Genomic DNA, 16681 nt, shown 5'->3' with positions numbered 1-16681 from the left:
GCGTGGCGGTTGATTGGACGTGGGCTTCTCTGCTTCCCCACGCCACCCCGGTGACTGCTCGACTTGACAAGTCCTTGCGGCATGTAAGGGAAACCATCATTACCTGTGATCGTGGGAGGCGTCGGTTGACCTTCTTTTGCTATAAATGGGGCGGGTGGCAGAGCCCCCACTGCCCGTCTCTTCTTGGTTCACTTGCTTCTTCTGCCTTGCTCCACCGTTAGCAGCAATGGCGCCGTCAAAGAGGTTTTCCGCCGCAGAGAAAGGTAAGGCCCCTCGGGAGGGATCCAGTCTCCCGGCGCCCAAGCGAGGATGCGGCCGTCCCCGCAAGCATGCCGCGACCCCCGCCGCGGCCCCCGACTCTCGGGGTGGTGCCGTGGTGCATGACAAAAGCCACTTCGGTCGCGGCAGTCCTGCCGACGAGAGGGGACGTGTTGTGGCGGCGTGACCTCCTCGACCGCGGTTCCATGCATCAGAGGTGCTGCCGGAGTTCGTCGTTTGGTTGGAGGACCCGACAGGCAGCTGGCTCCAGCTCCCCCGCTTCTTTGTCGATGAGCTGCCGGCCTCCTATCCAGGCGGGCTCTGGCTGCAAGCAGACGGTTGCTGTAGTCGGGCTTCTTGGGTCGCGGTTGATGTCTCCGTCGCGGGCAACATAGCCCTGGCCCGCGGGTGGCAGACGTTTGCCCGCGCGTGCGACTTGGGCAGGCGATGTACCCTCCACTTCAAGTTCGACGGTGACGCGACCCTCTTCGTGAGGGTGTTCGGGGAAAACGGTCGCCGCGCCGGATGATGCCCCGAGGTGAACATCGGTGAGGAGGTGCTCGGCCTTGGCGATGGGCGGGACGAGGAGGGGGATGAACCCGCCGGGCATGCCTCGTCCGGCTACGGTGGATCCTCCCTTGGTGACAGTACCAGAAGCGGCAGCCTTGATCAGCCGCCACGCCATCACGCCCACTTTGAAGGTGGTAGCGGGTCGTCTCACCGCCGCGCATTGGTGAATCGCGAGGTGGGGTCCGGCTAGGCCCGGGATGTCGCCAAGGTCCTTCCCCTGTCGGCTGCAGTAGGGCGAGCGCCGCTTTTGTTATCTTCTTCTTTTCCTTCCTGCATCGAAATTAAACTAGCATAGGCCCGGAGGGGCGTGTATCAAACTATAACTTGTTAGTCCTTGTGTTGCGCTTGTTGTTTCGGTACTGCGTGGCTACTTTGTGCAAGGATGACTTAGCCTGGTGTGTTTGTGGCGCCCTTCTTCTCACGAGGTGCTTATTTCCTCGTGTCCATCTTGGCCCTGTGGTCTGCGATTTGCTCAAGAACTGCAAAAATTTTGTTAGGGAATCTGCTAGGAGATTTGTCATTCACCCAAGCCTTGACCCGGTGCTTTGTATCGTGATACCCGTGGGGCACGGATTAGGAGAGGTGCGCCAGCTTCCAGGCTCGAACGAGGATGGCTCGTGAGAAAGCAGAAAGAAGAAAAGCACTCGCGAGGGCAGAAGAAAAACGCTCGCGAGGGTGACTGCCCAGCCCCCCTCACGAGGTATGCGAGAGAGAGAAAATGCGAGTGAACCAGGGCCGGCAAATGCGGTAGAAGGCGAGGAAATCAAACCAGCGAGGAACACCAAAAGCAAACTTCGATTTAAGGAAAAGCGAGCCAACTACGGAACGCAAATGAAAAGCCGCGTCCGGCACCTAGTCTAGTCTTCAAGTCTTCTCACCAGCGCGGAGCTAAGTGGTGTCCACTAGGCGTGGAAGGGAGCCCCAGGGCCTGAGGCCGACACTCCTGAGACTGCGGGGCGTGTACAGGCCCACTCATTATTACGTGAGAGTGTCACGGGCGGTGAATCTTCATAGGCACCGGGCCTTCTTCACCGGCACTGGGCCTTTCTTCACAGGCACTAGGCCTTCTTCACAGGCTCCGGGCCTTTCTTCACAGGCACTGGGCCTTCTTTCATGGGTAGAATTTCCGGAGATGCTGGATGTTCCAGGCATTCTAGATGGGCACCCCATCCGGTGTCTCCAGGCTCGCGACGCCGGGCCTGGAGACATGGGCAACCCTGAACGGGCCCTCCCACATTGGAGAGAGCTTATGCAGCCCCTCCCTGGAGAGGACCTGCCTCGAGCGTCCTGGAGCGTATGTTGCGGTAGTGATATTGCCGCAGTGCCTGCTGGTACCTTGCTGCCCTCAGTGCAGCCTCGCGCCGGTGCTCCTCCCCCAGCACGAGGTCCATCCCCCGTGCGGCGTCCTGCTGCGTTTCATCAAACGCCAGGACCCGTGGGGAGCGATGCTGGACCTCGTGAGGGAGGACCGCTTCAGCTCCATGGACGAGGAAGAATGGGGTCTCTCCCGTCGGCTTGGTGGCGGTGGTACGGATGGACCACAGCACAGACTGGAGCTGGTCGTGACAGCCCTTGCTGCAGGCCTCGAGCTTCTTCTTGAAAGTCCTGGTCTTGAGGCCCCTCAGGACTTCTGCATTGGCGCGTTCAGCCTGGCCGTTGCTCCCGGGATGTGCCACTGAGGCGTAGCAAATCTGCGTCCCAAGGTTAGCACAGTAGGTTTTGAAGAGGTTACTAGTGAATTGCGAGCCGTTATCTATGATGATGCGGTTGGGAACCCCGAAACGGCTCACGAGACCCTCGATGAACTTGACAGCTGAGCCAGTCGGGATGGTACGGACGGCTTCCACTTCCGCCCATTTGGTGAACTTGTCGATGGCGACGTAGAGGTAGCGGTAACCCCTGGGCGCTCGAGGGAACGGGCCCAAGATGTCTAGACCCCAGACCGCGAATGGCCACGTGAGCGGAATGGTCTGGAGACCCTGAGCCGGCTGATGGATTTGCTTCGCGTGGAACTAGCGGGCTTCACAGGACTTCACTAGCTCAGCAGCGGAGCGCAGTGGGCCAGTAGAACCCACTGCGGAACACCTTGCCGACGAGGGTTCGTGATGACGAGTGATGCCCGCAGTCCCAACTGTGTATGTCGGCTAGCAGCTCCTTCCCCTAGTCCCTGGAAATGCAGCGCAGAGAAACATCGTTTGGTCACTTTCTGTACGACTCACCATCCCGGATGCAGTACGCCGTGGCCTACCGAATCACGTGCTCCGCATCCTCCTCCTTCTCTGGCAACGCCCCTTACATCAGGTACGCCTTGAATTTCCCAACCCAGCATCCCTCTCGAGGCTCGAGTGCCAAGAGCAAATGAGCTCCTGAGGTCGGGCCATAGGCCGGGGCTCTAGAGGCTGGAGGTTGTGGGAGCTCCTCCCGAAGCTAGGCTTTGCTTGAAAGTGGTGGCGTTGCCGATGGCTTGAAAAGCCGTTCCTCAAAGACGTCGGGCTCTTGCGGCTGCCTCTTGGATGCTCTCTTGGCGATGTCGTCGGCTTCCTTGTTGGTTCCTTGAGGCACATGCTGCAGCTCCAGGCCTAAGAACTGCTTCTCCATCTTGCTTACCTCCGCGAGGTATGCCTCCATATGCTCGTCCTTCGGCTCGTACACCTTGTTGGAGAAGTTGACGTGGAGCTGCGAGTCGCCTCTAACGGCCAGAGGCTTCACCCCCAGAGCTGCCGCGGCCTTCAGGCCAACTATAAGGCCTTCATATTCTGCAATGTTGTTGAAGACTTTCTTGCTTTGTTGAAAGCAGAGCTGCACGGCGTAGTAGAGTTTGTCCTGGGTAGGCGAGATGAGCACCGCTCCAGCCCCCGCGCCCTGGTGCGCGAAGACGCCATCAAAATACATGACCCAGCCATCTGGCGCTTCGCTCCCAGGCGAGGTAGACCGGTCCTCACCTACTTCAAGCGCAGGGGCATCCGTCCATTCTGCCACAAAATCAGCGAGTGCAGCTCCCTTGATGACCCTGGTAGTGCTGAACTCCAATTGGAAGGCTTGCAATTCGATGTTCCACTCAGCGACCCTTCCCGCAGAGTTGGGGCTCCTGGGCACTCTATCTAATGGGTAGGCTGAGACGACCTTGATGGGGTGACCCTGGAAGTAGTGCTGCAACTTACGCGAGGCCACCAAGAGCGCGAGCAGCAGCTTCTGAGGCATCGGGTACCGTGCCCTCGCGTCTCGCAACACCATGCTGACAAAGTACACCGGGTGCTCGACAAAGGACGGCGTGCTACTGGGGCTTGCATCTTGAGGAGGCTTGGGTGTCTCCTGAGATGGTGGAGCTCCCAGTTCCTGATTGCTTGTGGGAATCTTGGCAGAGTTGTCCTGTCAAGGTTGGTCTTCTGCCAACGCTGCCAAGGCTCTTGTAGTGCCCTCCTGATCTTGTATCACTTCAGCTGTAGCTGGGCGTACCGCGCCCTTGGTCTTGCATTCCTCCCGAACCGCCACCAGGGCTGCGCTGGCGGAGTACAGGGTGGCGGCAAGGTAGAGCACCAAGGGCTCGAGGGGTCGCGGTGCCACCATCACCGGAGGACTGGTCAGATATCTCTTGAGGTCTTGAAAAGCTCGGTCGGCCTCTTGGGTCCACTCGAATGGGCCCTCTTTCTTCATTAGCTTGAAGAAGGGTAGGGCGCGTTCTCCTAGCTTGGAGATGAAGCGCCCCAACACAGTCACTCGGCTAGCTAGCTTTTGCATCTCCTTAAGGGTCTGCCGTGAGCTCATATCCTCAATGGCCTTGATCTTCTCTGGGTTCGCCTCGATCCCCTTGTGGGATACGAGGAAGGCCAGTAGTTTGCCAGAGTGGACTCCAAACACGCACTTTTCTGGGTTTAGCTTCATGTTCACCTGGCGCAGGCTTGCGAAGGTCTCTTCCAGGTCTTGGATCAAGGTTGTTGCCTCCCGAGATTTCACCACAATGTCATCGACGTAGGCCTCTGTGTTTCTCCCGAGCTGCCGCCCCAAGGCGATATGCAGTAGGCGCTGAAAGGTTGCGCCCGCATTGCGCAGCCCAAAGGGCATACAAGTGTAGCAGTACACCCCACACGGGGTCAAGAAGGTTGTCTTCTCGACGTCTTCTACCGCCATCTTGATCTGGTGATACCCTGAGAACGTATCCAGGAAGCACAGCAGGTCGCACTCTGCGGTGGAGTCGATGATCTGATCGATGCGTGGGAGCAGGAATGGATCTTGGGGGTAGGCTTTGTCGAGGTTGGTGAAGTCGACGCACATCCGCTCCTTCCCGCCTTTCTTCGGCACCACGACGGGGTTCGCCAGCCATTCCGGGTACCGAACCTCGCGAATGGTTCCTGCTGCCTCCAACTTTCGGGTTTCTTGGACGATGAAGGCCTGCTTCTCCGCGGATTGTCGCCTCGCCCGATGCTTCACAGGGCATACGTTAGGGCACACTCTTAGGTGATGTTGGATCACCTCTCTCGGGACCCCCACCAACTGGTTGGGCCACCATGCGAATATTTCTTTGTTTGCATGCAAGAACTTCACCAATGCTTCCTCTTGGCTCTGGTCGAGGCCGGCTCCTATGGTAAAGGTGGCTCCTGAGGTCCCGTCCTCATCAAGCGGCACTTGCTTGGTTTCTGCCTTGTCCTGAGTGAACAACTTCTTCTTCTTGGCCGACGCGGATCTCTTGGCCCCGGGGGCATCCGCACCGGTCGTCTGTGCTACCACAGCAGCCTTGTGGGCGAGCTTTAGTGATGTCAAGGCCTCCTTGACGTCCCCCTTGATGGTGAGGACGCCTTTGCTTCCGGGAATCTTCATGAGGTTGTAGGTCGGATGAGTTACTGCCATGAACTGGGCCAGAGCTGGGTACCCGAGGATGGTGTTGTATGGGAGGCTGATGCGGGCGATGTCAAAGTCGACCAGGTCGGTGTGGTAGTTGTCGCGCGTGCCGAAGGTGACGGGGAGACGGATCTGCCCCAGGGAGCGGGCGGTGCCACCGCCAACTCCTGAGAAAGGCTTACTGAGATTGAGCCGCTCGGGTGGCACATGAAGAAGGCCGAAGGCCTCTACGGAGAGCAGGTTGACGCCGGCGCCGCCGTCAATGAGGGTTTTGGTGACGGCCATAATGCATATGGTGGGCGTGCAGAGCATTGGAAGCATGCCCGAGCCGGCGATGGTGACGGGGTGATCTTCCGAGGTGAAGGTGAGGTCTGCCTCCAGTGCAGCCCAGCCCAGAGGAGCCCTTGAGCGCTTGGAGGCGGCAAATCCGGCGGAGGAACGGCTTGACATGGCGATCCGAAGGCGGTGCTTGGGACCCGCCAAGGATCGCCGCGACGGCAGCCGGTGCCGGGATGCCAAAGCGCGCGAGGAAGAGGTTGCGCAGCTCCTCCCATGATGTTACGGGAGATGCCAGGAGGTTGAGCAGCCAGGCGCGCGGCGCGCCCACGAGGGCCACGGGGAACAAGCTCGCCATGACCCTGTAGCCCCGAGCCTCCAAGATGGCCACTTCGTAGGCCAGCAAGAAAGGCACTGGGTCGGCCGCGCCGTCATAGCGCGGCGGCATCTTTGGCTTGAACTTTGGCGGCCACTGCACCCGTCGCAGGGCAGGGGCAAGGACCCTGAGGCCCGCCGGGTCGGCGCCGGTGGCTGACGGTCCAGCCGAGGGGGCAGCGTCGGCTATGGATGCGGGTGGAGCGGTGAAGCACTGATCAACGAAGAGAGAAGCTCCGGCGCACCCCTACCTAGCGCGCCAAATGTCGGATCATGGGTTCCGGCAAAACCCTTAAGGTTCAAACTCTAGGGTGCGCGCGGAGATTTCCTCCCTACCGATCTACGCCCCAGCTAGCTAAGATCTCACGAACTCGACGAACTCGCAACACAAAGACACAAGATTTATACTAGTTCAGGCCACCATTGTGGTGTAATACCCTACTCCAGTGTGTCGTGGTGGATTGCCTCTTGGGCTGATGATGAACAGTACAAGGGGAAGAACAGCCTCCAGAGGTTGAGGTGTTCTTGTGCTTGTGTGGCTAAGGATTGGCTTGGGTCTTATTCAGATGTAGGATCCCCTCCCCCTACTGTGGTGGCTAGTTCTACTTATATAGGCCCTGGTCCTCTCCCCAAACATCGAGCAGGAAGGGAGCCAACATTGGAGGTCAATTTGAAAGGGGATAGCTAGTACAAGCTATCCCAACAAAAGTGGTCTTCGCCTACGAAAGGGCTCTGGCGGTGACGCCGTCTTGGGCTCCACGGTGACCTCCATCCTGCTGGCCGGCCGGTCTTGGTCTTGTTGCATGGATAAGGAAACCTTTGCCTCATGCCTTGGTACTCCGCCCCTGCGCTTGCCTCTTTAGCATCAAAGAGGAAACAAGGACATTACGCGCACTGGCGCCCACCTGGCGCCGATCATCATGGCTCACGTCACGAGAGCCTCGTGAGGTTTGCCCTGCCTTGATATGTCCGCTCCTCACGAGCCTGCCTGGAGAGGTCGCTCCTGAGGAGGTATTGAGTCGTCCGCCTCGCGAGGGTCTTGAGTGCCTTGTTGATGTAGTTGGGCCGTACAGGCCTGCCAGCACAGCCGCGCCGTGGGCCGCAGGCAGGAAAGTCTGGGGACCCCCGTTCCCAGAACACCGACAGTTGCATGGTCTCCTCCTCTTGGTCACAAAAGGCGCATAAGCCTCATGTGGGAGGCCATGTCGATCATGACGCTCGGCCGTCCAGCAACGGTCTTGTAGAGCCAGCTAGATGAAGAATTTCACGCAGAGACGGCCCCACGGTTTCCAGGTTAGCCGCCAATGTGGGTCCTTGCAGGCACCATGGAAGAGCGCTTGGTAGCAGGAGCTCACCCAGTAGATAGTGGAGGTGGTCCAGCACCATTGGAGAGAGTCATGCGAGTCCGAGAGGGCGACGTGACGCATGCAGCGCCAGAGGTCGACGTATTGGACTAGAGCGGCGGGTCCCAAAGCGCCCTGGATGTCGCGAACCCAAGAGCATTGGAGAAGTCCATCATGCACAGTGCGGGTCTTGCGCCGCCTCCGAGTGACGAGCGCGAGGACGAGCGGCGCGATCTCGGTGACGGATCTGCCATTGGTCCAGTGATCGTTCTAGAACATGCAAGTGTGGCCGTCGCCAAGTGTCCAGGTCGTAGAAGCACGGAAGATGGCGGCGACAGTAGGGTCATGCGGGATGTGCAGGTGGCTCCAAGGGCGCGTCGACTCGGTGTACTTGAGCCATAGCCAACGAGTTTGCAGCGCAATACCGGCACGCTGCAGGTCATGGACGCCAATGCCGCCAAGGGAGAGAGGGCGGCACACTCTCTGCCAATTGACCAAACATTGTGCACCAGAGGCATCCTTACTTCCAGCCCAAAGAAAGTTGCGGATGATGCGGTTGGCCATCTTGAGGATGGAGGAGTTGAAGGCGATGGCGGTGAGGAAGTGTGTGGGGATGCACTTAAGACATGACAGACAAGGGCGAGCCGGTCACCAAGAGAGAGGAGAGAGTCCCGCCAGGTGGAGAGCTTGCGCTCTAGCTTGTGGACGATCGGCATGACACTCATAGTAGACGGCTTGCGAATGGACAAGGGGAATCCCAGATATTGAGTTGGGAATTGCTTCACCGGGCATTGCATCTCGGAAGAGATTGTCACGATGTCCTCGTCATTGCATTTGATGGGGGTGGCCGAGCACTTGTGGTAGTTAGTGTGCAGCCCAAAGGCCACCCCAAAGACCCGAAGTAGCTCACGGACGGTCGAGATGTCGTGGTGGTCAGGGCGGCAGAAGATGACGATGTCGTTGGCATAGAGAGAGATGCTAGAGGTCGTGTGTCGCGTGGTCAGTCGCTGGATGAGGCCGAGCTCGACGTCCCGGATGAGCAAGGAGTTGAGGACGTCGATGACGAGGGTGAAAAGCATCGGGGATACCGGGTCGCCTTAGCGAAGGCCGCAGGCATGATCGATCAGGGGGGCCGGGTGACCGTTGAGCATGACATGAGTGGAGGCAGTGGAGAGAAGTATCGAGATCCAGTCGCGCCAGCGTTGGCCGAACCCAAGGTGTTGTAGAGTCTCGAGGAGGAAGGGCCACGAGACACTGTCGAAGGCACGCGCGATGTCAAGCTTCAGAAGCATGCGGGGCACCTTGAGATTGTGGAGGAGACGCGTTGTCTGCTGAACAAGCAGGAAGTTGTCATGGATACATCGGTCAGCGATGAAAGTGCTCTGGTTAGTAGAAACCATGGCCCCAAGCCGAGGAGCGAGCCGCAGAGACAACACCTTTGCAAAGAGCTTTGCAATGAGGTGGATGAGGCTTATGGGGCGATAATTGGATAAGGCTGCGGCATCCGGCCGCTTGGGTAGAAGGGTGAGGAGTGCTTCATTTAGCTTTCGGAACTCATGCCCATTGGCGGTGTACAGCTTGTCGAAAGCCTCGCAGATGTCGTGCTTGATGATGTCCCAATAGGCACGGAGGAAATCGGCCGTGAATCCATCCGGGCCGGGAGCCTTACCGGTCGGTAGGCTTTTAACAGCCCGCCAAATCTCTTCCTCGGTGAAAGGCGCTTCCAGATCAGATAGGTCAAAAGTTGTCGCGTGCAGGAGGGATTGGTCCAGGGAGAAGGCACGCTCATTCGATGAGCGAAGGACACTGGAGAAGTAGTTGAAGGCAGCCTCGGCCATGGCGGCGTGCTCGGTGACCAGATGGTCATCAACATGGAGAGAGGAGATCAGGTTGTGCCGCTTCCGACGCGAGGCATGCATGCTGAGGTAGGAAAGCGGGGAGTCATGGAGCCAAGATATGCGCGATCGCCGGCGCTTAATTGAGTGCTCCAGGGAAGCCAACCCTAGGTATGCGCCCTTGAGCTTGCGCCTGAGCCACATCTCGGGCAGAGAAAGCGGCCAGAAATCCTACGGCATCGAGGCGGGCAATCAACTCCCGTGCAACCTGCAGCTGCAGCAAGACACCACCAATGGTGCACACGCTCCAGCGCTGAAGGTGCCATGTCGTGGCCTTGAGGCGAGCCACCAGGCACCGGAAGGGTTCCATCTCCGGGGTGGTCGAGTTCCAAGCCTCCGAGACCGTGTCGTGGAATCCGTCGAGCTTCGGCCAGAAATGCTCAAAGTGGAAATGGCGCGCCCCTGCGGGACGAGCAGGGCTATCAAGCACCAACGGGCAGTGGTCGGACGCCGCGGAAAAGAGGCAGTGTAGAAGGCAATGCGAGTGGGCGATCTCCCATCCGTACATGCAAAGAATCCGATCATTCCGCACGAGGGCAGGCGTATCACGTTCACTGGACCAAGTGTAGCGGCGCCCATGCATGTACATATCGCGGAGCTCCTCATCAGCAATGAAGCACCAGAATCTGCTCATGACGCGGCGGTTCAGGGTCGGGGTATTCTTGTCGGCAGCCGAAGTGATCATGTTGAAGTCACCGCCGAGGAGCCAAGGCCCGATGCGCGCCTCACGCATGTCCTGGTGGTCGGCAAGAAATTCGAGCTTGGCCTCGTCGTCTTGGGGGCCGTAGACACCTGTGAGCCACCAATGGCTGGCGCCATCAACGGGGGAGACCAGGGCGGTAATATGGTGCTCGCCAATGAGGGGGTTAGATAGGGAGACATGGGATCCGCGCCATGCAAGAAGCACGCCACCGTGAGTGCCAACGGCGGGAAGGAAGAAGAAGTCCTCAAATAGAGAGCTGAGGGTATCAAGGACGATCAAGTCCGTGACATGCGCAAGTTTTGTCTCCTGCAAGCACATGATAGTGGGGGCAGCAGCGAAGATCACGCTGCGGACGGCCGTACGTTTGGCCCCGGAGTTGAGGCCGCGGACATTCCAAAATATGATATTGGGGTTGCAATCTATTAAAGTAAAATTATGGGGGCATTGGGAGACATAGGGCAAGCTATCTATGCTAAGCTTCGATGAGACAAGGCGTTGCACGGGAGCATGAGGCATCGGTCGATGCACGTCCAAGGAGGTGCCAACCAAAGAAATCTGCAAACGCCTCGAGCACATCCTCCGCCAAAGGCTTCTCGAACAGGTGAGCGTATTTGTCAAGTGTGTCATGCGGGATGGGCGCGTTGTCATCTTTGATAAAGCCCAGGCGGAGAAGAAGGACCCGCTTCGCTTTCATCTCAGAGTCAAGACCCAGGTCAGCCTTGCAATCCGGAAACTCCGACGGGGGGTAAAGTCCGCAAGCAGCTCATGTCAACGGCGACGTGGTGGCACCGCGAGGATGGGCTGGGAACGGACATGTCACATCCCTAGTCTGGTATGACCTAGACTAGCTAGACATGTGTGCATCATGTTTAAATTTTATTTAATTTTGAAATGAGGATTTGTGAACCCTCATAATCATTTCTGGAAATGACCCAAATAAAAAGTGCTCCAAAAAGGTCCAAGAAAAAGCTCATGTTGCTCTCTGAAAATATTGGACAGAGATAAAAATCAAACCAATGTTTTTAGGAGCTCATAAGTATTTATTTTGGGCATTTGGAATTAAAGCAGTAATTATTTGCTTTGGATATATATTGTTATATATATAAAATATTGTCCAAAAATTATGCCATTTATTAAGGAGCTCTGGAATAATATAACTAGCTTCTATAAAAATTGGCATAAGAAAATAAAATGGTTTAGTATTTTTATTAAATCAAAACAAATGTCAGAAAATAGAAAAGAGTAACAAAAACAAAAAAAAAACTTACCTGGCGCTTAGCCCCTGTGCTGGCCCAGCACTATGCGGCCTGGCCGGCCCAGCTGGCTAGCCCAGGCCACCTGGGCCCCCTCCTGTGTCGTCTTCCTCCCCGACACGAGGACGGGCGCGTGCCCGACGCGCGCACCGCCACGCCGCGCCACCTCCTCCCTCCCTGCCTGCCTGTCCTCCCCCCTCGTCGCTCTGGATCACCCGCGCGACGCCACACACGCCCCGCACCTCCCTCACTCTCTCTCGTTCCCCCTCCTCCTCTGGCTCCCTCTCCCTCTCTTCACCGAGCGCACCGGAGAGCGCCACTACTCGCCGCCGTGGCCACTGGCCACCCCTCGCCCTGCCGCTGCGCCCAGAAGCTCTGCCACATCGCCGGCTACCTCTCTGTCAAGCCACGCACCTCGGGAGGCCCTGGAGAGTCGCCATCGCCGCCATCTTCATCTCCGGACACCGGAGATCGACCTCGCCGCCACGCCGCCGTCCGGCCTCCCCCGAGCCCGCTGAAGACGCCACTGGAACCGCAGTGAGCTCCTGCCCCGTTCCCCTCTTTTCATTTAGCCGCCTGCACGCCGTAGCCCCTTTCCTTGCCGTGGTCGTAGCTCCTCGCCGCCGTCCATGTCACCGCCGTCGCCCTGGCCACCGCAGCCCTCAACCTAGCGCGTCACCGTGCTCCTGGTGACGCCAGGAGGCCGTAGAGCCTCTCCGCTCACTCCCTCGTGCCCTGCAGCACCTGCGCGCACCTGGCCGAACTCCGGCCGCCGCCCCGAGCTCCGCTCCGGCGAGCTCCAGCACCCCCACGGTCTCCCGCGTGTCCCATTGGATGCGCGCGAGCCTGGGCTCCTCGCAGATGGTCTCCGCGGCCCTTTTGGTCGCCGGAGACGCGATCCCGAGCCCCTCCGCCGCGTTCGGCCTTGCCGGCGGCTAAACGCCGGTGGGTTTGACCGCTTTGACCTCGCCGGCCTGACAGGTGGACCCCGCCGTCAGGTGATTAGCCTAATCACCAACTAACCTAACCCCTGACGCTGACATGTGGGCCCGAGTGCCCCCTAATCTTTAATTAAACTAAACTAACCCCCCTGTTTAACCCGTGTCACTGACGTGTGGCCCCACACGTCAGGTTTGACCCGGTCAGCCACGGTTGACTCGCTGACATCATGCCTCTGTAATGCTGACGCAGTTATTCATTTTCTGGATTTAAATTAATCAGGAAATTCCAGAAAATGATTTAAACTTCAAAAATTCATAGAAATTCAACCTTAGCTCTGATTGAAATAATTTATATATGAAAATTTATCAGAAAAATGTAATCTATCCATCTGTACTAGTTTCATGCATGACAAACCAACCTAAACCTGCTGTATAGGTGAAAACATATAAATGGCATATATAAGAGCTTAATTTGGAGTTGCATTTGAACCCTTGATTCAAATGGACTTCATTCAATTTGAATACTAGTTGCATTAGCTCAAATAGCATCACATCTACATGCCATGTTCATGCATCATGTTGTTGCATATGATTGTGTTTTGATTGTCGACACTGTTCCTTCTCGATAGGTCCTGCTCCGGAGTCCGTTCCAGAGTACCTTTCTGAGGAGCAGTGCCCCCTTGTTGATCTACCAGGCAAGCAAACCCCCTTGTTCATTCCGATACAATCATACTCTCTCGCTCCTGCTCTCAGTTATTGCATTAGGACAACAACGATTCATCTGCTACTTTGTGATGCGGTAGTTGAACCCATTCCTCTGCATGACCTGTCATTGCCACAGTAAATAGTTGAAACCCACTAGCATGTGTAGGAGTTGATTGAGCCATGTTGTGTTCCTACCATGCTATGCCTGCTATTGCTTAGAGTGTGTCAGGTCTGATTCATTGGGAATGAATTGGAGTGCAGTGTTCTATGTTCTGATGCTGAGAGTGAAGTGTGTGAACACGATTTGGTAAAGGTAGCGGTGAGAGGCCATGTAGGAGTACATGGTGGGTTGTCTCACTGGAACCGTCCTTAAGCACTGAGTTCTATGTATGTTGTTCAATGACTCGATACTACCACACATTGGGCTCCAGGCGCTCCAAGCCCTCTCGACTTATTAACCGACTTGATCTCTGTCCAGGAGTCGCAACTAGTTTCTGGTGTTTGTAGGTAGTGCTATTTTTCTACCGAGTGGCACCCGGCAGGGTGGGCTTGGGACAGACTAGGCACAGGTGACACGGTGTACCAAGTGGCACCTGGATGGTGGGCTTGGGAACCCTGCTCACATCGTTTGGGGCCGTGAGCGACACCCCGGCCGGATCTCCTTGCGGATGGAACCTGAATAGGCGATAAACCTGGACTAGAGTCTTGTGTGGTTAGTCAGGTCGTGGCCAACACCCTTGCCAGGCTTCCGCTTGAAGGTTGCCGAGATACATGACGTGTACATGGCAGTAAGTGGCGAGAACGTGTGTGAAGAAGTACACCCCTGCAGGGTTAACATGATCTATTCGAATAGCCGGGTCCGTGGTTATGGACTTCTTGGATGCTTACATGGTACATAGACAACTTGAAGTGGATACTCTAAAATGCTCAAGACAAGTGTGAGTGCTATGGATGGCCTTCTCGTAGGGAGATGGGGATGAATCCATAGTAGTGAATTGTGTGGTGATTAGTGGACTCGTGTGCGCCATATCACCTCAAGAGTTCTGGTAGTCGTAGAACAGGATAGCCACAGAGTCAAAGCTGGCTTGCTGCAACTAAATCCCACATTACCTTCTTGATACAAATGCATGTATGATAGGATCTGATGTAAGTCTTGCTGAGTACCTTTGTACTCATGTTGCTTTATTTACGTTTTTGCAGCGGAGACTTCGGTCTTACTAGTGTTCTCGTGGACTTCGACGAGTAGCTTGTACCTCAGCTACGATCTTGATCGGATGTTGTAGATAGTCAGGCTCTTCAGCCTTTTTCATTTGTAGATGTCTGTACCCAGACATGTAATGCTTCCGCTTGTTGCTTGTATGCTCTGTATGATGGGTCCTGTGACCCCTGTTTGCAATAAATGCTATGTTGGCTCTTCCGAGCCTTTATCTATATGAGTTGTTGAGTTATGCTGTGATGCCATGTTGTACAACACATACTTGCATGTTATGCGTACGTGTAATGTGTATTGCTATGTGTGGGATCTGACTATCTAGTTGTTTATCCTTAGTAGCCTCTCTTACCGAGAACTGTCTCCTAGTGCTTCCACTGAGCCCTGGTAGCTTGCTACTGCTCCGGAACACTTAGGCTGGCCGGTATGTGTCCTTCTTTGTTCCTGTGTCTGCCCCTTCGGGGAAATGTCACGCGGTGTCTACCGGAGTCCTGTTAGCCTGCTACAGCCCGGTTTACCGGAGTCCTGCTAGCCCAGTTGCTACAGCCCGGATTCACTCGCTGATGACCGACACGTTCGATGTTGGGTCATGTATGCCTGTCCCTGTAAGTTAGTGCCACTTTGGGTTCATGACTAGCCATGTCAGCCCGGGTTCTCTGTCATATGGATGCTAGCGACACTATCATATACGTGTGCCAAAAGGCGCAAACGGTCCCGGCCATGGTAAGGCGACACCCGTGGGAATACCGTGCGTGAGGCCGCAATGTGATATGAGGTGTTACATGCTAGATCGATGTGACTTAGGATCAGGGTCCTGACAGCTTTGGTATCAGAGCCTGACTGCCTGTAGGATTACCAAGCCAAACTGGTCGAAGTTGAGTCTAGAAATTCTTTAGTTATGTAAGGGAATTGATTGTGGGAAGGAACGTAAGGATCTTTTTACTCCTTTATCTCATGGCCTTCTGATCTGAGTCATCCTATCTTTCCTGCGGGGTTAATGAACTAGGCTTTCTCTTCCGTCTATCAGGATCACGTGTTACTACTCCGTAGTCCCATAGGATTGGTTGATCAGAGTCATACCCCAGTTTCGAGTATTTCCGGTGTAGTCTGTTTAGTACTATCTCAGAACCTTGAGTGGTGATGTTGAGTTGTTGTACTACTCCATTTTTGGCAGGATGTCTCATTCTGAGCATTTTACTGCTGTTATACTACCGGAATTGCCCTAGGAGTTCGAGAGATACTAATTTCCTTATCCTACATTCTATAGCCTATAATTGATACTGATTCTGTCCCTGGTTTCGTTTCTCAGGATGTCATCAAGTTCTATTGTTCGTAGCCAGAACCACGGAGATGGTAGGGACGAGGATCCTCCCGACCCGCCTTCGTTGACAGAGTTCATGCTAGAGATAGAGAGGAACAAGCGTGAGTCTAACCGCCTGTTGGCACGCATCGAGGAGAACACCGCACATCAGTCCAATAAGTCTGCGACCATTCATGACTTCATTCGCTTGCACCCACCTACCTTTCATCATTCCATCGAGCCACTCGATGCAGATGACTGGCTCCGTAGCATCACTCATAAGCTGCGTTCCGCGAACGTAGCTAAAGATGACAAGGTCACCTATGCCACATACCACCTGGAAGGTCCTGCTAGTCTTTGGTGGCAGAACTATGAGGCTATGCTTCCAGCTGGCCATACTCCTACCTGGAGGGATTTCATTGAGGCTTTTCGCGAGCATCACATTCCTGAGGCCCTCGTTGATCGCAAGAGAGAAGAGCTCTGTAGTCTCACCCAGAGTAAGATGGCTGTTGATGCTTACAGTAGAGAGTTCGAGAACCTTGCCCGCTATGCTGCAGAAGAAGTGTCCACGGACGCCAAGAAGCAGGCTAGGTTCCGGAAGGGTCTCAACCCCAAGTTGCGTCGTGATCTCCACCTACATCATTGTGATACATTCCAAGCCCTTATGAACAAGGCCATCAACGCAGAAACAACTCAGCTCACTTACGAGGAGTCTCGTAAGCACACCCGCGATTTGGGATCTTCCTCCGGTTTTGGTTCTCAGAAGCGCCGGATTTGGATTCCAAACTCCGCTCTTCCTTCTGGATATACACCGAGACCACCCTATGTAGTGCCTCCCCCAGCTCAGTCGTATGTTCCACCCAGGCCTACTGGTAGACCGCTTGTCAGTGCGGGTCCACGTCCAACCTCAGGGACTTGCTTCACATGCGGGAAGCCAGGACACTATGCACGTGACTGCTCTCAGACTAGTTATGCTCCACCCTAGCCCGAGAAGACTGTTGGATGTGTTAAACCAT

This window comes from Triticum aestivum, chromosome 5B, assembly GCF_018294505.1.
Source record: "Triticum aestivum cultivar Chinese Spring chromosome 5B, IWGSC CS RefSeq v2.1, whole genome shotgun sequence".
NCBI lineage: Eukaryota > Viridiplantae > Streptophyta > Magnoliopsida > Poales > Poaceae > Triticum > Triticum aestivum.
This window is presented reverse-complemented; position numbering follows the sequence as displayed.